This window comes from Lithobates pipiens, unplaced genomic scaffold (genome assembly GCF_037356315.1).
Source record: "Lithobates pipiens isolate NorthernLeopardFrog02 unplaced genomic scaffold, aLitPip1_a1.2 Scaffold_25, whole genome shotgun sequence".
NCBI classification, from domain to species: Eukaryota; Metazoa; Chordata; class Amphibia; order Anura; family Ranidae; genus Lithobates; species Lithobates pipiens.
Window position 1 is genome coordinate 148,448,034 of NW_027507787.1, and position 21,573 is coordinate 148,469,606.

General features: G+C 47.3%; 1 protein-coding gene across 8 annotated transcripts in view; it reads left to right on the top strand.

Moving 5' to 3' along the window:
* AFAP1L2 (actin filament associated protein 1 like 2) overlaps positions 1-21,573 on the top strand; it is a 216,822-nt gene that overhangs the window by 55,672 nt on the left and 139,577 nt on the right. The window lies entirely within an intron of this gene.

Consider the following 21,573-nt stretch of genomic DNA (forward strand, 5'->3'; position numbering starts at 1 on the left):
CTCGCATCGCTACGGAGATCGGATGTGATTTGCGGTGCGAATCACATCCGGATCTCCCCCCGCAGCAGTGTGAACCCAGCCTTAAACATGCTTTTGCTTGCTAAGAGTTTGTAAGTAAATGATTTGATTTTATTTTTCAATGAAATGGTTATGTTTGTAATGCACTAAGTTGATGCTTGCTTTTCTTTTGGTATTGTCACAATAAAAAAAAAATTGTATAATTTTTTTTTAGAAAAGATCCACCTTTCTAAATCCACCAGTAGAAATTAGGAACAATGGTCTGGCAATTTACTTGACTGAGTTCCCTAAGTACCCTCGGGTGCAAGCCAGCTGGTCCCGGTGATTTATTAATGTTAAGTTTCCCAAGTCTAATTTTAATTCTGTCCTCTGTTAACCATGGAGGTGCTTCCTGTGATGTGTCGTGAGGATAAACACTGTAGTTTTGGTTACTGAAGCCCCCCGATTCTCTCTTGAAGACTGAGGAGAAGAATAAATTCAATACCTTTGCCATCTCCCCATCCTTTTGTAACCAGATGTCCTTCCTCATTATGGGACCATTATGGTCTGTCCCCCCTTTTTTACTGTTTACATACTTAAAGGGGAGGGCCACGCTGAAAAAAGAACATACATAAAAAATTAGAAAAAAATCATTAAAAAAAAAAAATAGAATTTTTTTTTTTTTTTTTTACTTACCAGAAATGCCTGTTGCTAGGCACATCATCCTTATCTGCCTCTTCCTCCTCCGTGGAGATCTTCTTTCTTCTCTCCTCCGTGCGGCGTCTTCTGGGTAATGGGTCGCGCTGTGTTCTGGGAACTGTGTGTCCCAGAACACAGCGCGTCCCATTCACAAAGCGCTGCGCGACTCGCGCATGCGCAGTAGGAAACGGCCAGTGAAGCCGCAAGGCTCCACTGCCTGTTTCCCTTACCCAAAATGGCACGCTGGGACCCGAGACCGAGGGACGGGTCAGCCTCGGGCGGCCGACATCGCGGGCGCCCTGGACAGGTAAGTGTGCTTATTAAAAGTCAGCAGCTACAGTGTTTGCAGCTGCTGACTTTTAAAAAAAATTTTTTTAAAACCGGCCCTCCTCTTTAACCACTGCACATATACGGCCGGGTGGGAGCCGTCTACTCCTGATAGGACGTTCAGGAACGTCCATCAGGAGGAGCGGGATTGCGCGCGCCCGCGCAGCGGCGCGATCCCGATGCGCCCGTGTCACCGGGACACGGCGCATCTCAGATCGGCAGGAGGGCTCTGTGATTGGCCCTCCTGATCACATGACGGCCGTGTCCAATCACGGCCATCATGTGATGTAAACAAACAGCCGGTTGCTAGGCAATCGGCTCCTCCTCTCCTCACACAGAAGTCATCGCTGAGGAGAGGAGAGCAGATTGCTGCAGCCGGCTGATGATCAGTGAGTATGAGCTGTTTTTTACAGCTTTTTACTCACTGATCTTCAGTCTAGTGTAAACACACAACACACCACACAGTGTAAACACAATCCCCATAACACACATGTCCCCAAAACATACATGTCCCCAAAAAATAAAAACACATGTCCCTAATAATAAAAACATGTCCCCCACATATGTCCCACTAAAATCACTTGTCCCAATGATTATGTGCACACATATGTACGTGATCACCTGCACACATATGTACATGATCATTTGCGTACATATGTCCGTGATCACACAAACCAATTATTATACACTTAATGGAATTTTTTTTACCAAAAACATGTAGCAGAATACATTTTGGCTTAAATTTATGACAAAATTTGATTTTATTGGATTTCTTTTAAAATAGAAAAAAGAAAATATTGTTTTTTTTCCAAATTTCCGCTTTTTTGCGCTTATATCGCAAAAAATAAAAAACGGAGTCGTGAATAAATACCACCAAAATAAATCTCTATTTGTGCGAACAAAATGATAAAAATTTCATTTGGGTACAGTGTAGCATGACCGCGCAATTGTCACTGAAAGCGCTAGAGCGATGAAAGCTGAAAATTGGGCTGGGAAGGAAGGGGGCGAAAGTGCCCAGTATTGAAGTGGTTAAAGAATTTCTTTTCTATTTCTATTTTTTTTTGCTCTCCTCCGCTATGTGAATGAATGAATGAATGAATGAAATACTTGTATAGCGCACAATGCGAACTGAATCGCCTCTATGTGTCTTTCGTGTTCTATCTTAGCCATCCTTATTGCACCCTTACATTTCTTGTTGCATTCTTTATAAAGTGTGAATGCTGATGATGATCACTCAACCTTGTATTTTTTGAAGGCCTTCTCCTTTGCTTTTATATGCATTTTTAAATTGAAGTTAAGTCATCCAGGACTTTTGTTCGCTCTTTTAAATTTATTACCCAGTGGAATGCATTGGCTAATGCCCTTATTAAATATGCTCTTAAAGTGTAAGTAAACCCCCCCCCCTATCATTTCAGCCAAGGAAGCTGCCATCTTTGCCTCTGTTTAATCTACAACTGCCATGATGCTGCATATGTGGTCAGTTATGACACCAGCCATTGGATGGTTTGACAGTTTGGTTGAGAGCACAACCAATAGGAGTGCCGGAAATGAAAATGTTTTATGGATGGGTTTACTTCCGCTTTAAAACAAACCCATCTCTCCTCCGTGTTCTTTATTCCTAAGATTTTATCCCAATTCATGGCTCTTTTGAAATTCAGTGTCTTTGTATTCCCCTTATGTTTCCTATTTGTGTGATTTATACTGAAGCCAATTGACCCGTGATCGCTGTTTCCTGAATAGCCCCTTCTTTCCACTGATGCAGCGATCACATTGAAGAATTAGTGAACTGCAATATAAGAAATGTTTGCTTTTGGGTTTAATACAACTTTACCCTCTTCGCGCTCTTAAGAGGCTTATGACGCCAGGAGGTGGGGCTTGAGATCACGTGACTTCCGTGATTGGCTGTCACAGCAGTCACATGATCCGAAAACTCCTGATCGCAGAGGAGCGATCGGGAACTTTCAGTTAGGCGGCGCAAATATGCGGCCCCTTGGCGCTAAGGACCAGATTCAGAGAGGCCGCATATTTGCATACAGCTAGCGCTAAGGGGTTAATAGGGGTGGGGGAGGGGCAGAGAACCATAAAACATATTCTTTATTGGCATTCTGTCCCATCAGATTTTGCCCCGGGATTTGGGGTAGTTTCCCCGCATCTGGTATATTTCTAATGTCCATCTAGCTTTTGACCCAAGTCCAGCGCTGTACCGCGCTACTTTTCCGCACATTTTCAGAGTCGCTTTTCTCGGCCCAAATCTCCAGCTGCGCGGGTGAATCTCCTGCAATCCAGATGTGTCAACTTTTTGTGACCTTCTGTTTTAAATACGTGTTTTTTGGATGTGTCCGTTCCCCAGCAGAATGCAGCGTGCGTGACGAGATGGAGGGGGAGGGTGGGGGGAGAGTGAAAATTTTCCGTCTCTGAAGGCCTGCGGTGCAGACGTGTAGCAGCCCATTGATCTGATAGAAAATATTCACTTTGGTTTTCGTTTAAGTATTCCGGTGACCTAAATCTGTCTCAATCGGTTTTCACACCAGGCAATCATGAAAAAGGTTTACCGTCTTTAACGATGAAATATATAAAAAAAAAAAAAAAAAAGAAACGAAAAAAAAGAAAATGAATTCCTCGCTTCCAGGCTTGACGATGAGAAACGATTGGCTGGCCTGTTGACTGGTTGTAGTTGTAAGCTGTAGTTTTGGTTATTTTGTAGCAGGTACGTTTGCAGTGATGGTGTTCTGTTTGTGGGGGAGAAGTGCGTTCTGGACCGGCGGTCTGTAATTCTCACTGCCGGGAACCACGGGACAGTATTGATTGGATTGTCATGTCTGTAGACCGTTAAGATCAGAGAGCTGCCTCGCAGGCTGTGGAGGAGAAAAATCTCACCATTCTCTTCTATAACATTTATTAAGTGGACCCGCAGGATTCAGCGGCTTCTCACTTTTGTGCTTCTTAAAGGTGCGCACACACCAATTGTTCACCTTCTATCTGAAAGGTACACCTAAGCTGTGCCCATAAACAGAGAGCTAAGGGCTTATTTGCACTTACTTTGACTTTTGCTCTCACTAAAGCGGAGTTCCACCCAAAAATGAAACGTCTGCTTTAAGGGAGGTGACCCCCTGACATGCCACATTTGGCATGTCGTTTTTGGGGGGGGGAGGGGAGCGGAAACCCTCTTTTTAGAGGGTTCCAGCTCCCACTTCCTCCTCTGGCTCCGCAGTGCCTGAAATAAGTGCACCTCTTCCCCCTCCCTCTCGGCAATCATCTGGGACACGTCACAGGTCCCAGATGTTTGCACGGCCAGTCGCAACACACCACATGGCTCGCTCATGTGCAGTGCGTGCCCAGCAGTGAAGTCACAGCTGGATGCCCACAGTGACAATGCCGGTACCGCAGAGAGGAGGGGGAGACCAGCAGGGCTACGTACGCCCGCATCGCTGGACCCTGGGACAGGTAAGTGCCCGATTTATTAAAAGTCAGCAGCTGCAGTATTTGTAGCTGCTGACGTTCACTTTTTTTTTTTTTTAAAGCGGAACTCCGCTTTAAAGCACCTGCTGCTTTAACATGTTTTTTTTATGTGTTTTTGATGCTTCAGATATGCTTTAAGGAAGCTTGGCAAATGCCCTGTGTGTGTTTCTATTTGTTTTAAAGAGGCCTAGTAGAATCCCAGCTCATTAGTGCCCCCGTTTTATCAGATCCTCAGTTTATTAGTACCCTTTTTCAGCAGTTCCCCTGCTCAGTAGTACCCCAAGCTTTGCTGATTCCCCACTTAGTAGTAACGCCCAGCTTTGCTGATGCCCCACTCAGTAGTAACGCCCAGCTCTGCTGATGCCCCACTCAGTAGTAACGCCCAGCTCTGCTGATGCCCCATTCAGTAGTAACGCCCAGCTCTGCTGATGCCCCACTCTGTAGTACCACCAGCAGAGGCGTAACTAGCATCTTCAGGGCCCTGGTGCAAGAAACCACGAAGGGCCCCCACCAGGGACGTTGCTGGGTCTACAAAAGATCTCGGGCTAGAGCCCATAGCAGCAAAGAAAAGAAAGTCATACACTTGGGCGGGCATACACATGTATATTTTTTATATATATATATATATCATTACATATCTGAGTACGGGTCCCCCACTTACATCAGGGACCCCAGAGAACTTTCCTACTTACATTAGGGTCTCCAGAGAGCCCCCCCCCCTACATTAGGGTGCCCAGAGAGCCTCCCCCTACATTAGAGTGCCCAGAGAGCCTCCCCCTACATTAGGGTGCCCAGAGAGCCTCCCCCTACATTAGGGTCCCCAGAGAGCCTCCCCCTACATTAGGGTCCCCAGAGAGCCTCCCCCTACATTAGGGTCCCCAGAGAGCCTCCCCCTACATTAGGGTCCCCAGAGAGCCTCCCCCTACATTAGGGTCCCCAGAGAGCCTCCCCCTACATTAGGGTCCCCAGAGAGCCTCCCCCTACATTAGGGTCCCCAGAGAGCCTCCCCTTACATCAGGATCCCCAGAGATCTCCCCCTTACATCAGGATCCCCAGAGATCTTCCCCTTACATCAGGATCCCCAGAGATCTCCCCCCTACATCAGGATCCCCAGAGATCTCCCCCTTACATCAGGATCCCCAGAGATCTCCCCCTTACATCAGGATCCCCAGAGATCTCCCCCTTACATCAGGATCCCCAGAGATCTCCCCCTTACATCAGGATCCCCAGAGATCTCCCCCTTACATCAGGATCCCCAGAGATCTCTCACCCTTACATCAGGATCCCCAGAGATCTCCCCCCTTTACATCAGGATCCCCAGAGATCTCCCCCCCTTACATCAGGATCCCCAGAGATCCCTCCCTTACATCAGGATCCCAGAGATCCCCCCCTTACATCAGGATCCCCAGAGATCCCCCCTTACATCAGGATCCCCAGAGATCCCCCCTTACATCAGGATCCCCAGAGATCTCCCCCTTACATCAGGATCCCCAGAGATCTCCCCCCTACATCGAGGTCCCCAGAGAGCCTCCCCCTACATTAGGGTCCCCAGAGAGCCTTCCATAAGGGGTCCCCAGAGAGCCTTCCCTTCCATAAGGGGTCCCCAGAGAGCCTGCCCTTCCATAAGGGTCCTCAGAGAGCCTCCCCTTCCATAAGGGTCCTCAGAGAGCCCCCTTACATCAAGGTCCCCAGAGAGCCCCCTCCTTACATCAGGGTCCCCAGAGAGCCCCCTCCTTACATCAGGGTCCCCAGAGAGCCCCCTCCTTACATCAGGGTCCCCAGAGAGCCCCCTCCTTACATCAGGGTCCCCAGAGAGCCCCCTCCTTACATCAGGGTCCCCAGAGAGCCCCCTCCTTACATCAGGGTCCCCAGAGAGCCTCCTCCTTGCATCAGGGTCCCCAGAGAGCCTCCTCCTTGCATCAGGGTCCCCAGAGAGCCTCCTCCTTGCATCAGGGTCCCCAGAGAGACCCCTTCTTGCATCAGGGTCCCCAGAGAGACCCCTTCTTGCATCAGGGTCCCCAGAGAGACCCCTTCTTGCATCAGGGTCCCCAGAGAGACCCCTCCTTGCATCAGGGTCCCCAGAGAGACCCCTCCTTGCATCAGGGTCCTCGGAGAGCCCCCTCCTTGCATCTGGGTCCTCGGAGAGCCCCCTCCTTACATAAGGGTTCCCGGAGAGCCCCCTCCTTACATAAGGGTTCCCGGAGAGCCCCCTCCTTACATAAGGGTTCCCAGAGAGCCCCCTCCTTACATAAGGGTTCCCAGAGAGCCCCCTCCTTACATAAGGGTTCCCAGAGAGCCCCCTCCTTACATAAGGGTTCCCAGAGAGCCCCCTCCTTACATAAGGGTTCCCAGAGAGCCCCCTCCTTACATAAGGGTTCCCAGAGAGCCCCCTCCTTACATAAGGGTCCCCAGAGAGCCCCCTCCTTACATAAGGGTCCCCAGAGAGCCCCCTCCTTACATAAGGGTTCCCAGAGAGCCCCCTCCTTACATAAGGGTCCCCAGAGAGCCCCCTCCTTACATAAGGGTCCCCAGAGAGCCCCCTCCTTACATAAGGGTCCCCAGAGAGCCCCCTCCTTACATAAGGGTCCCCAGAGAGCCCCCTCCTTACATTAGTATCCTCAGAGAGCCCCCTCCTTACATTAGTATCCCCAGAGAGCCCCCTCCTTGCATCAGGGTCCCCAGAGAGCCCCCTCCTTGCATCAGGGTCCCCAGAGAGCCCCCTCCTTGCATCAGGGTCCCCAGAGAGCCCCCTCCTTGCATCAGGGTCCCCAGAGAGCCCCCTCCTTGCATCAGGGTCCCCAGAAAGCCCCCTCCTTGCATCAGGGTCCCCAGAAAGCCCCCTCCTTGCATCAGGGTCCCCAGAAAGCCCCCTCCTTGCATCAGGGTCCCCAGAAAGCCCCCTCCTTACATTAGGGTCCCCAGAGAGCAACCCCTCTTACGTTAGTCTCCCCAGGGGGCCCCTTCCTTACATTAGTGTCCCCAGAGGGCCCCCCTTTATATCAGGGTACCCAGACAGCTGACCCACCCCCCCTTCCAGAGGTTTCCCTGTACCTGGCTGGTGGAGGTGGGAGGCGGCGATCTGCAACTCTATGGTGTCCACAGGATATCCCTGGAGCTTGTAGTTTTTCTTCCGAGTGTATACAGTGGAGAAGAGAGGGGCCTCTGACCAGGGCATGTATCAGAAACCGTGTACAAGCAGAGCGACTCACTGAAAGTGAAACTGATACCTGCCAGGGTCAGAGGCCTCTCCCCTTTCCTCTCCACTGTATACACTGACAATCGGGAATAGAGAACTACAAGCCCCAGGCACATCCCGCCGCTCACAGGCACCATAGAGCTGCCAATCGCCGCTTTCCACCTCCCCCCCAGTGCTTTCTAAAGTGCCAGCCAGAGGTGCAGGGGAGATGCCAGGTATTGGCCCCCCCACAGCAGCAGAACGGCAGGGCCCTATAGTTCCGCCGCTGACCACCAGCTTTGTTTACCCCTGCTTAGTAGTAACTCCCAGCTCTGCTCATCCCCCACTCAGTAATACCCCAGCTTTGCTGATCCCCCACTCAGTAGTAACACCCAGCTCTGCTGATGCCCCACTCAGTAGTACCCCCAGCTTTGCTTACCCATGCTTAGTAGTAACCCCCAACTCTGCAGATCCTCTGGTTTTTAGATCCTCCTCTCTCCTGTCCCTGCTCACCTCCCACTATATTGCTCCCATGCTGCTCACCACGTGTGACATCTGCTAGTTTCATCCTGCTCTGGTCCCCCAGCTCTGCTGATCCCCTTCTGCTCAGTCTTCACTCTCCAGTCTTGTTCACCTTCCTCTGTAGTGTTCCCATGTTGCACACCATGTGTGCTGCCTGCTAGTTGCTCTGCTTCAGTCCAGACCTCATTCACTTTCTTGCTGCTCCACCCCAGATGTGATGTCTGCACCAGACCAGGGGCGGACTGACCATTTGTCCACTCGAGCACTGCCCGAGAGCCCAGTGCCACTAGGGGGCCCCATCAGGGTTACCAGCCTTAGTAAAACCAGGGACAGTATGTAAAAATCTGTGTTTTTTTTACTTCTGTCTCTGAAATGTCTCTTACCGACATCTTTTTGGTCTAAAAATGCAGAGATTATAGCCGCCCCACCCCTCCAGTACCTTCTCAGCCAATAGAAACATGTCTGTGTATACTGTGTGTTTGTGTATACTGTGTGTGTGTTTGTGTATACTGTGTGGCCCCATAATCACCTATTGCCCGGGGGCCCCATGAGTTGTCAGTCCGCCCCTGCACCAGACACTCACAGAATATATACACATGAACCGGAAGTGACTGCCTATGGTGGCTTTCCAGTTCGCTTGTTGGTTCCCAGTGCATCCTGGGATATATCATACCTGCAATACCTCCAAAACAAAGAAAAGCTAAAACTGAATAAAAGCCCCTCAAAAGCATCAGGTGCTGTAAGTTGCGAGCATGGCCATAAACTTCTATGGAGCCTTTGGAGACCCTTTGTAGCACCAAGAAAGCGACACAGGGTATCTTTTTTTGTGCCCTAAAGGAGATCACACCCACAAATGCACATCAAGCACAAAGACCCACTGATGACATCACGGAGTTTGCAATAAAGTATTTCATTAAAATGGAAAGGTTTTGTTTACAAATCTCATAAATGGGGAAAGGAGATATCAAGGAAGGTAAAATCTAAGCGGATTAAACCTGAGCTCTAAAAATGTCTGTAGACTGATCACTCTGCCAGACTGGAGTGATGCCCCAATAAGACCATCAGGATATGATTTGCAGAACGCTGAACTTTCTCTTATAGCAGCAGAAATTGTGAGGAGTTTGCTGGAAGACTCAATCTGGAAATTCAAGTTCATATCTCTTTGTCCAAAAACCACAATGTATTCCACATTGAGAGAACAGATGGCCCTGTCACCGGGACCAAGTACCCTTCCTCCCCGTCCTGGACTGGGCTGACAGATCTCCAGCCAACGGTGCACTCAATGGACACCATCATCTCCCTCACTCCCCTTTCTGCTGTTATTCCTCAGATTTCTGATGCACGCCTAAACTTTGTGTGCTGCCTAAACCGCAACCTCTCCTGGCCAGTGCTTGAGACACAAGACTGTCAGAGGTCCTTCCTATAAAGAGACAGCCAAGTTCTGACTTTGTGTCAATCAGTCACACATGCCTTTGGTCCAGCACTAGCAACTGTGAGCCCAATATACCCAAAACATCATCACCCCGTCTCCCCTACTTTCTAAACATATCCAGGAGAGGTGCATACTTCAACAATGAACCGCGTACAGGCAGTCCATGGGTTACAATCAAGGTTCTGTAGGTTTGTTCTTGCACCATATTACCAAAAGTATTGGGACACCTGCCTTTACACGCACATGAACCTTAACCACCTCAATATTGGGCACGTCATCCCCTTCCTGCCCAGGCCATTTTTCAGCTTTAAGCACTGTCGCACTTTGAATGACAATTGTGCCGTCATGCTACACTGTAACCATGTGAAATTGTTATCATTTTCTTCACACAAATAGAGCTTTCTTTTGGTGGTATTTAATCAATTCTAGGTTTTGTATTTTTTCCTAAAAAAAAAAAAAAGACTGAAAATGTTAAAAAAATAAATTAAAAAAAATAAAACGTTTTTCATAGTTTCTGTCAGTAAACTTTGTAAATAAGTAATTTTTCTCCTGCACTGATGAGGCAGCACTGATGGGCACTGATTAAGTGGCATTGATGAGGAGGCACGAATATGCTGCACTTATGGGCACTGATGGGTAGCACTGATATGTGACACTGATGAGCACTGGCGGGCACTGATTGGTGGCACTGATGGACACAGGTGGCACTGATGGGTGGCATTGATGGGCAACACTGATGGCCAGTAATGACTGGCATCACTAATGGGCACGCATTGCTGGCAGTGGTGGGCACCTATTGCTGTCACTGTGGGTGCTTTATTGTAATTAGGGCACTGATGATCAGTGCCCTGATTACAATCCATGTCATTTGTGAGGAGATGCTGCTGATCGGCTTTCTTCTCCTCATACTCTGTCATTGAGGCGAGGAGCGCTGATTACTGGCATCTACGTGTTTACATGTAACTGTCTGTGTCACAGCCGATCACATGGTTAAGGAGCCGCGGCTGTTTACAGCGACCAGGGTCGCGTCATGTTCTTGTAATGGTGCGGCCGTTCTGGGTAGACGTCATATGACGTCCACACCGGAACGAGAGCCACACCGCCCAGCCGTCATTTGGTGGGCGGGTGGCAAGTGGTTAATGGCATCCCAGTCTTAGTCCGTAAGGTTCAGCTTCAACTCTTCAGGGAAGGCTGTCCACAAGGTTTAGGAGTGTGTCTATGGGAATGTTTGACCATTCTTTCAGAAGCGCATTTGTGAAGTCAGGTACTGATTTTGGATGAGAAGGCCTGGCTCGCAGTCTCCACTCTAATTCATCCCAAAGGTGTTCTGTGTAGGCCAGTCAAATTCCTCCACCCAAAAACTCACTCATCCTGCCTGCAGCAGACTGATGACTTCATCTCAGCCTAGGCAAATCCACTGTCTGGACTCAGGGATGGCTTTTTAGGTGGAGCTTTTCTATAAAACAATAAAAAATAAAAATACTACTGATACTATAGCCTGTGACATGCTAGGAACCAATTAATGCAGAAATGTAAAGTTGGGCCCCTTTCACACAGGGAAGACTCCATTATAATTAGCAGGGGTTCTGATCACTGATCCCCTGCTTATCAGTTGATGCAGAGCGGACATGGACAGTGCCTGCTCCGCTCTATGGGCTGTCGGGTGTAAGCTGACTGACACCTCTGCTCCGCCTAGACAGAGGACGGATCCCCTTCCATTTTTTTTTTCCCCTTTAAGGTGGATAGGAGGTAGTCGGGTGTAAACAGACTTGAATGGCAGAACCAATCGGGTCCGCCTGCTAAACTGACAGGTGGACCTGATTGGACCCTTCATGTGAAGAAAGGGGCCTTACTGATGGGATCACTTTGATACAGGCAATTACATGGAACAGCTTAATCCCAGCCCACCAAGTGTACCCATATTTGCGGCCTCATGGAAGTGCGTCTTTATCTGTGGGGCCGGATATATGTCCTACTGTGTTTGTACTGAGAGCACGCTGCTCACAGCACTCCCACAATGGAGACTACGCTCTCACAGACAGCAACGGGTTTTGTACTAATGATCGGGAACCAGGAGCACTGGTTCCCGATCATCTGATCATTGTGATAGCCTGTGATTGGCTATGACATTGATCGCTCACTGTACAGTCCCTGTGTGTTTTTTTTTTTCTCCTCTTGAATAGAGAAAAAGATACATTGTATAAATACAGGATACATTATCTAATACATTGTATAGCTACAGGATAGATTATATAATACATTGTATACATACAGGATACATTATATAATACACTGTATATCTACAGGATAGCTTATATAATACATTGTATACATACAGGATACATTATATAATACATTGTATCTTTTTCTGCTTGCTAGAGTAGACAATTGTAAACAGAAATAAAAATAAACAAAGATAAAATCTCTAGATCGGGGTTTGATCTAGATCAGGGATGTCCAGCTTTCAAAACAAAGGGCCAGTTTACTGCCCTGCAAACTTTAAGGCCCCTTTCACACATGCGGATGGTATGTCCGTATTTCATCCATCCGTTTGCGGATGAAATACGGACATACATTCATTCATCCCTATGGGATAGCGGGTGTCTGCGGATGAGCATCCGCAGACACCCGATTTCGTCCGCCTCCGCAACAGTCCGATTCTGCAGACGGAGGAAAATCCTATTTTTCTATCCGTCTGCAGAGCGGATCGGACGAACACGGACAGACGGTCCGTGCTCGTCCGATCCCCATAGAGGAGAGCGAAGATCTGACAGGGCAGTCCCTGCACAGTGTGCGGAGACCGCCCTGTCCGAAGCCGGGACAACGGAGCGATCCCCGCTGAGCGAGCGGATCTTCACGGGGCAGATCATTACTGATCCGCCCTGTGTGAAAGAGGCCTAAGGGGGGCAGACTGTGGCCATTGAGAGTAGAAAATGCCACGGTGCAATTGGAAATTACAATGTCTCAGGCTTGGTGGACAGTGGATGTAAAAAATGACATCATTGGTGCCAGTGGGAGGAATAGTGCCTCATTATTGGTGATAGTGGAAGGAATAGTGTTCTGATCATTGGTACCAGTGGAAATAATAGTGTCCCATCATTGGTGCCAGAGGAAGGAATAGTGTCTCATCATTGGTGCCAGTGGAAGGAATAGTGTCCCATCATTGGTGTCGGTGGAAGGAATAGTGTCCCATCATTGGTGTCGGTGGAAGGAATAGTGTCCCATCATTGGTGTCCGTGGAAGGAATAGTGTTCCATCATTGGTGTCAGTGGAAGGAATAGTGTCCCATCATTGGCGTCAGTGGAAGGAATAGTGTCCCATCATTGGCGATAGTGGAAGGAATAGTGTCCCATCATTGGCGTCAGTGGAAGGAATAGTGTCCCATCATTGGCGTCAGTGGAAGGAATAGTGTCCCATCATTGGAGCCAGTGGAAGGAAAAGTGTGCCATCATTGGTGTCAGTGGGGGGAGGGGATAGTTCCGTCATTGGTGTCAGTGGGGGGAGGGGATAGTTCCGTCATTGGTGTCAGTGGGGGGAGGGGATAGTTCCGTCATTGGTGTCAGTGGGGGAGGGGATAGTTCCGTCATTGGTGTCAGTGGGGGGGGAATAGTTCCCCATTATTGGTGTCGGGAGGGGGAGTGAATAGTGCCCCATCATTGGTGCCAGAGGAAGGAATAGTGTCTCATCATTGGTGCCAGTGGAAGGAATAGTGTCCCATCATTGGTGTCAGTGGAAGGAATAGTGTCCCATCATTGGTGTCAGTGGAAGTAATAGTGTCCCATCATTGGTGTCAGTGGAAGTAATAGTGTCCCATCATTGGTGTCAGTGGAAGTAATAGTGTCCCATCATTGGTGTCAGTGGAAGGAATAGTGTCCCATCATTGGTGTCAGTGGAAGGAATAGTGTCCCATCATTGGTGTCAGTGGAAGGAATAGTGTCCCATCATTGGCGTTAGTGGAAGGAATAGTGTCCCATCATTGGTGTCAGTGGGGGGGAATAGTTCCCCATTATTGGTGTCGGGGGGGGGGGGGGTGAATAGTGTCTCATCATTGGTGCCAGTGGAAGGAATAGTGTCCCATCATTGGTGTCAGTGGAAGTAATAGTGTCCCATCATTGGTGTCAGTGGAAGTAATAGTGTCCCATCATTGGTGTCAGTGGAAGTAATAGTGTCCCATCATTGGCGTCAGTGGAAGGAATCGTGTCCCATCATTGGCGTCAGTGGAAGGAATGGTGTCCCATCATTGGCATCAGTGGAAAGAATAGTGTCCCATAATTGGAGCCAGTGGAAGGAATGGTGTCCCATCATTGGCATCAGTGGAAGGAATAGTGTCCCATCATTGGTGTCAGTGGGGGGAGGGGATAGTTCCGTCATTGGTGTCAGTGGGGGGGGAATAGTTCCCCATTATTGGTGTCGGGGGGGGGGGGAGGGGGGACTAGTGCCCCATCTTTGGTGTCAGTGGGAGGAATAGTGCCCAAGGACCAGATAAAGGAAAGCAGAGGACTGCATCCAGCCCACGGGCCGGAGTTTGGAGACCCCTGATTTAGATCAATGTCAGGATTGGGGTCAGAGCTCAAGATCAGAGACAAAGTCAGGATCAAAGGTCAGGGTGTTTTAGGTAGGATAAAAAAAATGCTCACTATTGTTTCGGGGTCCTACTATGGGTACAAACTACAAATAACATACACATATGTGGTATCGCTGCAATCATCAGAAGCAGGAGAATTTATTTAGGGTTGTTCTTTGGTGGTAGGTCATGATAATGGCAAGAAATATTTTAGAATTTTGCTGTAAATTTTGTTACTGTTTTGTGCCAATTTTCCATTGATAATAATAAAAAAAAATGTAATAAGTATTACTATTTTCTTGGGAAGGCCCAATTAGTCCTGAAAAAAGTGAGGTATAATTCCCCTGGATACACCAAGTAGTTGCAATGATATGTACAGTTTTACTAACATATTTCAAAGTTGCAAAACTGTGTTCAGGCTTTAAATTTTAGTTTTTACCTTCTTCAAGAAGGGGTTAAAAAAATGCAAATGTTAAAAAAAATACCAGAGTTTTTTTTTTCATTTTGCTGTCCAGGTGACACGCACTCTTCGCTCCGCGGCAGAGACCAGCAGAATTCGTGACATATAATTTCCTCTATGACTTCCTTTATGGGGACCATTCCAGGAAGAAGCTCCTTAACCCTTTCCGCTATAACCACTACGAGCTCTATATCTCTATGTGGCCTCTGCCAACCGGCCTGTCAGCAGCTGAATATTTAGAGAAGTAGTTTACATTTCCTGAGCATTCCCCTTTCTGTGCAGTTCATCCTGACAACAAGTGATCACACATAGCAGCTGTTTTCTACATTGACCTCTGACCCAGGTTTGAAATAATTTCTTCCCAATACATTCTTGAAATGTCACAATATTATATAAGGGTAATTTTTCAGAAAAGCTCCACTTTTTATTATTTTAAAAGCTGTACTTGACCTCCAGGCAGTGACTTTGCCTAGGCTGAGATGATGTCATCATTCTGCTGCAGGCAGGAGGAAGCATTTCCTCAGTCTCCTCTCCCCCAGTGATCAGACTGTAACATTGGAATTTTGCATCAAGTCACAAAGTGAGAGGATGGAGGAGGAACCCATAACTTAAGTCACCTTGGATGCACTTTATTGGAGTGCATATTAACGAAAGGATGACATGTTAGAGGAAGGGGGAGGTTGTAGGTTAGCGATGCATTTTATTTCTTGCAATGCAACAACAAGCTGAAGTTTAATCTGCTTATATTTTGCTTTTCAACATGCTAAAGAAATGATGAAATAAAACTTTTTTCATTTTTATGATGTACTTTATTTAGATCCAGTGACATCCCCACTGGAACTCTGTGCTGCTGTATGCAATGCAGGGAGATCATGGCCAGTGGGCAGGGCAGGCAGGGCGCTGTACAAGTGCCCTGGTGTAAGCAGTGGGCTGATGTTTGGGAGGCATCACCTTAAAGTAAAACTAAACACATACTGTTTATTTTAAATTGTCCCTTCTATTTCTGTATGTGGATCATGGCACTGTAAGAACCCTTTCACACTAAGCCACCCTGTGTTTCGGCGGTAAAACGCCGCTATTTTTAGCGGCGCTTTACTGTAGTTTTTGCGGCGCTATTCGGCCGCTAGCGGGGGGTTTTAACCCCTTCTAGCGGCCGAAAAAGGGTTAAAGCCTTCCGCAAAGTGCGGCTACAGTGGCACTTTGCCAGCGCCTCGGCTGCTCTGCCCTTTGATTTCAATAAGCAGGGGCGCTTTAGGAGCGGTGAGTTCATCGCTCCTTTACCGCTCCAAAGAAGCTGCTGGCAAGATTTTTTCTGATGCCCTGCCAGTGCACCACTCCAGTGTGAAAGCCCTCGTGGATATTGTGAGATTATTATTATTATTAAGTGAAGGAAGCCGTTGTTTCAGGGTGCTTTGCAGTATTATTTTTAAAGCTATAGCGCCTGCAAAGCGCCTCAGTGTGAAAGGGGTCTTATTATTTTAATAAAAATAAAAAAAAATCTAAGTACCCTTCTCCTAATCAATACACAGCTGGCACATGATCCAGACCTTTCCCAGCTTGTCTGTAGGAGCTTCTAGTCCTCTGCTGCTGGTCACATGTTAAAAAAAAAAAACAGCCTTTGGAATACAGAGTAAAAATTAATAATACCAATAATCTGTTTTAAATTGTCACACAGATATATATTTTAAATCAAATCTTTATTATTTTTTGGCATTAATATGGCGTGGGTGGATTTCTGCCAGTCAGAGGTTTTGTCATGCCCCTCCAGCCTGTGTCTTAGAATAAGAGGGAGGTGAAGCCTTTATCAATCTACAGGTAATATCCCGCCCCCATTGTGTTTAGCTAGTTAGTGGGCATGGAGGGGGGAGGAGGGAGGGAGTAGGCTGTCATCTACCACTGTGTATACGCCCACATGTGTGACTCTATATACTCTGCTGAGATGTGATGGTGAGGAAATGCTCAGCCTAGAAACTCGCTGAAAACTGAGCATGTGCAGAGTTGCCACCACAGCTGGAAAATCCCTGGCTAAATAGGGGACATGGATTGAAGAGGGAGGCAGAGAACAAGCAGAATTCAGAAAACAAATCCTATAGTGACTGAGTATGAACAGCTAGTAATACACCATTAATTGATTATTATTTTTTTGATGTGGGTATGGTGATACTGTAATGGGTGGATGTCAGTATGGAGGAGTGAGCTACATTTGCACACAGACCACCCTAGGTAACGCCCACATGTGATGCTGAGCTGCCATGATTGCAAGAAATGAAATCCAATGAAAGTGGCATGCTGTGAGGCTCGAGAGAAAAGAAGAGCTAGGTGATCCCGGATGTTTTCCAGCCAGGACGCAGGCTCTACCTAACTTGCTGCAGCTTCTAATGCATTGTGAGAAGCTCAATTTCAATACAGGAGAGGAGCAGGTACAACTGTGCAAGACAGGGAAGGCCGGAGATCTCTCCTATGTATAGTGTTTGATTGTTCAGGATTGCCTGTAATGCAATGTAATCCATGTGTCTGCATCCAGTGTATCATGGCTGGCATGGACTGGGCACTCTGTAGCTAGCCGTGTTTTGTGTTCTTTTTTTAGGACGGTGTTTACAAATGCAAGCTATTTTTGTTGCACGTTGTATAATTTGCGCCCAGGGCTGGTTACATGGAGGCGCTCCGTGACCGAAATCACAAAGACAATTGTAATGTTTGTTTCCCAATATAGAATGTCCAGCTGTTTCATAATGTGAAAGCCTCCCACCAACAATGGGATCCACTTTTCTTATTCCATTATTTTTAAAAGCACATTAAAGTGTCTGAGATCCAGAGCTGCCAGTGAACTGAAAAGCAGTGTTAATTTTGCAGACTAAAATATTTTAAGAGCGACATCCTCAGCCCACCCCTCCCACTCAGCTAATCAGAGGAAGCTTTGTATTAAGTTACAGAATACAAAGCTGACGATGAATGGCTGAGCACCGCTCAGCAGGACTCTGTTTTGTTCTCAGGTGTGAGATGGGAAGTCTCTGCCTCACAGACAGAACCCAGCACTGTGTACTGTATGTAACTGAAGTTACATGCAGCACATACAGTGCTTAGAGACACTGCAGCCCTCAGTGAAGCAAATAGTTATTTTGGACCAACTTGGTCCAAACAAAATTTTTAACATGACATGAAATATGGACATCAGCTTTAAAGTATAATTTAAAAAAATAACTTTCTGCCTTTTGCAATCAATTTAAGCAACCAGCATGCAACTTTTTGACAGTGCCTTGCTGCCCATAGTTGATTGTTTGCTTCAGTTGCACTATCAGGGACTAAAATGCTCCAGGAAAGCTAATTTCATGCTGAGCTAAACAAAATGGCCACAGTTGATTACAGTTGTAAGTCAAGTGGCTTTGTGTGCCATCGAGAAGGGGATTGGCTACACCTGACTGAGTTTACATTCATTTTTAGGAGAGGGGTGATCCTTTTTCCAACTCGGTGATTCTGTTTTTGTTTTTTTTATTTTTATTAAGCATTTGACATTAAACATTGACATCGGCTTTAAAGAGAAAGTAAACCCTGGTGAGTTTTACTTCATCTTTATTTCCCTGCAAAGGTAAAGCATGATGGGCTAATGTGCATCACATAGCCCATCATCCAACCAAAGCCCACAATGTCACCGTTGTCTCCACTAGCAGGGAGCGTCCATCTTTGCCCCTCTTCCTTCCAGGGCCCCAAACTCCGGCTCTGTGACTGGCCAGAGTTGGGCGACTTCGCTCTCACGCATGTGCGCAGGAGCCGCCAGTCACGGCATGACCCCTATTAGAAACGGCACAATGTGCCCTTTCTAAAGTGCGCATGGACCGATGACATCAGCGCTCGGGTCTTTCATAAATATCTCCTAAACCGTGGATGTTTAGGAGATGTTTCAAGCACCTACAGGTAAGCCTATATTAAGTGGAGGGTGTACAACCTTTTTAATGCATTCTCTGCATTAGGGTAAAAACCTTCTGCATGCAGTCACCCCCCCCCCCCCCCCCCCCCGCCCATGCTCCCCCTCATACATGCCTAAGCCTGCTCCTAATCCAGCGTTGTGCACAAGAGCAGAGTCTCGCTCGGCTTGGCTCTCCCTCCTCATTGGCTCAGATACAGCAGTGGGAGCCATTGGCTCCCACTGCTGTCAATGAAAGCCAGTGAGGAGGGAGTGGGGGGCGAGACTCAGCTAGTGAGCCCCCATAGCAAGCTGTTTGCAGGGTGGAGGAGCCTAGCATGCCAGCAGGGGACCCGCAAAGAGGAGGATTGTGGCTGCTCTGTGCAGAACCATTGCACTGAGCGGGTAAGTATAAACATGCTTGTTATTTTAATAAAAAAATCTAGCATTTACAATCGCTTTAATTCGCTCCTGTCTAAATTGGTCCTAATGTGTATGTATGTGTAATACGGACCTGAGACCGTTAGCTCCCCGAGGATAGGGACTGAAGCCAATGTACAGTATTTTTAAAGTGCTGCATACATTTACAGTGCTATTTAAATACCTGTAATAAATTATTACTGGAAGGATTGCTTCCATCAAAAACTGGTTCTAGTGTTTGAAGTGATATGGGACTGTGAGCTCCAGGGGGGTGGGCAGATAGACCTGGTTCTGCACACTCTTTAAACGTCTTTTATAATGTGAGTTTTATATATATGAAGGAAAATGGTTTTCAGTGTTGCTAAGACTTCAGGGTTATAGATACGGCGGATGGATGGATGACTGCTCTTCTGCTTGTCTTACCAGGCCTTAGAAGCAATCTTTAATATCGCTTTAGGACAGTTTGTAGTCGATCTTCCAGTTGCTGCAAAATGACAGTTGATTGTGGAGGTCATGCCAGTTTATTTTGTTTTTTTTATTTAGATGATGCCAACAAATTCTACAAAAGGACACCGGTCTCTGGAGGAGCTTTATAGTCTCTCCCACAGTCCTCGACACTAACGTACACATCAAAGGCAATTTTTGTTTGCAGCCAGTAATCCTACCAGTATGTTTTTGGATTGTTGAAGGAACCCGCACAGAAACAAACAACATACAAACGTCACGCAGGCTGTGTCCCTGAGAGAATTGTAATCAAGGACCCCGGCGCCGCAGTGCTAACCACTAAACCGCCGTGCTGCCTATAAAATATTGACGGGTGGGATTTGATTTACTGCAGCAGGAAACTCTGAACATTTTATGTGTTCCGTTCCGACACGATCGTCTTTGTGGTTCCCGGTAGTGATCGTGAAGATGCTTTGTACAGCCTGAAAATATCAATTAACATTGGCAGATATTTTTTTACACTGTATTTTACCTGTATTGTAAATAAGTGTTCCTCGCCTTTAATAATGTGAGGTGTTGTACTTTCTTCTTGGCATGGAGTCAGTGATGTCCACTACTCTCGTTCTTTTTCAAATGTTTTGCAAACTATTCTTTATTCAACAGCTACAATTGCTGTTACAGTTGTTTTATACACATTTTACATTTAACAATCAGAAGCACCCATTGGATATACCCTCTACACTCACTGGACATACGGACTGCACCCATTGGATGTACCCCCTGTACTTGTTGAACATATGTAATGCACGCACTGAACTTTCCCCCCTGCACCTATTAAAGTACTTCCTGCACCTATTGCACTTACTTCCTGCACCCATTGAATATTTCCTCTGCCCTCAAAGGGCATACCCCCAACATCCATTGGACATATCCCTTGCCCTCTGCACCCATTAAACGTACCCCCTACATCCTTTAGACATACAACTGCCCTAATTAGACATATAGACTGCATCCATAGGACTTGCCCCCTGCACCCATTGTATTTAACCCCTGCACCTATATAACGTACTCCCTGCACCTATTGAATTTACACCTGAACCCACTGAAAGTATCCCCTGCTCCCAAAGGACTTCTCCCCTGCTACACAGTTACATAGTTGATCAGGTTGAAAAAAGACACAAGTCCATCTAGTTCAACCCCAAAAAAATTACAATCCCATATACACAATCCTTCACCCACAGTTGATATGTCCCTGCTTCCAAAGGGCATAGCCCCTACTTCCACTGGACATACCCCTGCACTCATTGGACATATGGATGGCAACCACTGCACCCTTTGTATATAATTTCTGCACTTATTAAATGTATTAAACTTACCATTGAACCCATTGGATGTACCCCCTGTACCTGTTGGAAATATCCCCTGCTCCCAAAGGACTTGCCCCCTGCACCAAATGTATGTAACCCCTGTACCTATATAGCAGCCTCTCTGCACTTGTTGAACTTACTCCTAAACCCATTGGATGTACCCCCTGCAACCCATTGGAAGAATCCCCTGCTACCAAAGGACTTGCCCCCTGCACCCATTAAATGTACCCTCTACAGTAGGGATGCCCAACCTTTCAAAGAGTGAGGGCCACTTAACTGACTTGGTAACCAGTCGCGGGCCACAATGAGTGGAGCGGGTGGATGACAGGTCTGTGTCCACTCTGCATATAGAGAGCAGACACGCATACAACCCACTCTACTCTATGGGCCCTTCGAGGTAGGTGGTGTACCTGCAGATCAGTTTGAAAGCAGCCCAGTACCCACTGCAGAACAGATATGGCCATATATGGTATAACTCCGCCTGTAACAGGAACCAGCGCTATACAGGAAGCATTGGCTTATGCGGCTCTTCTCCACAGCCAATTGCTTTCTCCACCGCCAGCTTCATTCACAACACTGAGGCTCTAGGATGACGGATTGGTGATCTGGGCTTTCCAACCAGCCATCCCAGAGCAGGAGGTCGAGGGCCACATCAGAGGGCTCAGCGGGCCACATGTGGCCCCCAGGCCACTGGTTGGGCACCCCTGCTCTACAGCCTTTAGACATGCCCGTGCATTTATTAGACATCTAGACGGCACTCATAGGACTTGCCTCCTGCACCCATTGTTTGCACCTAATGAATTTAC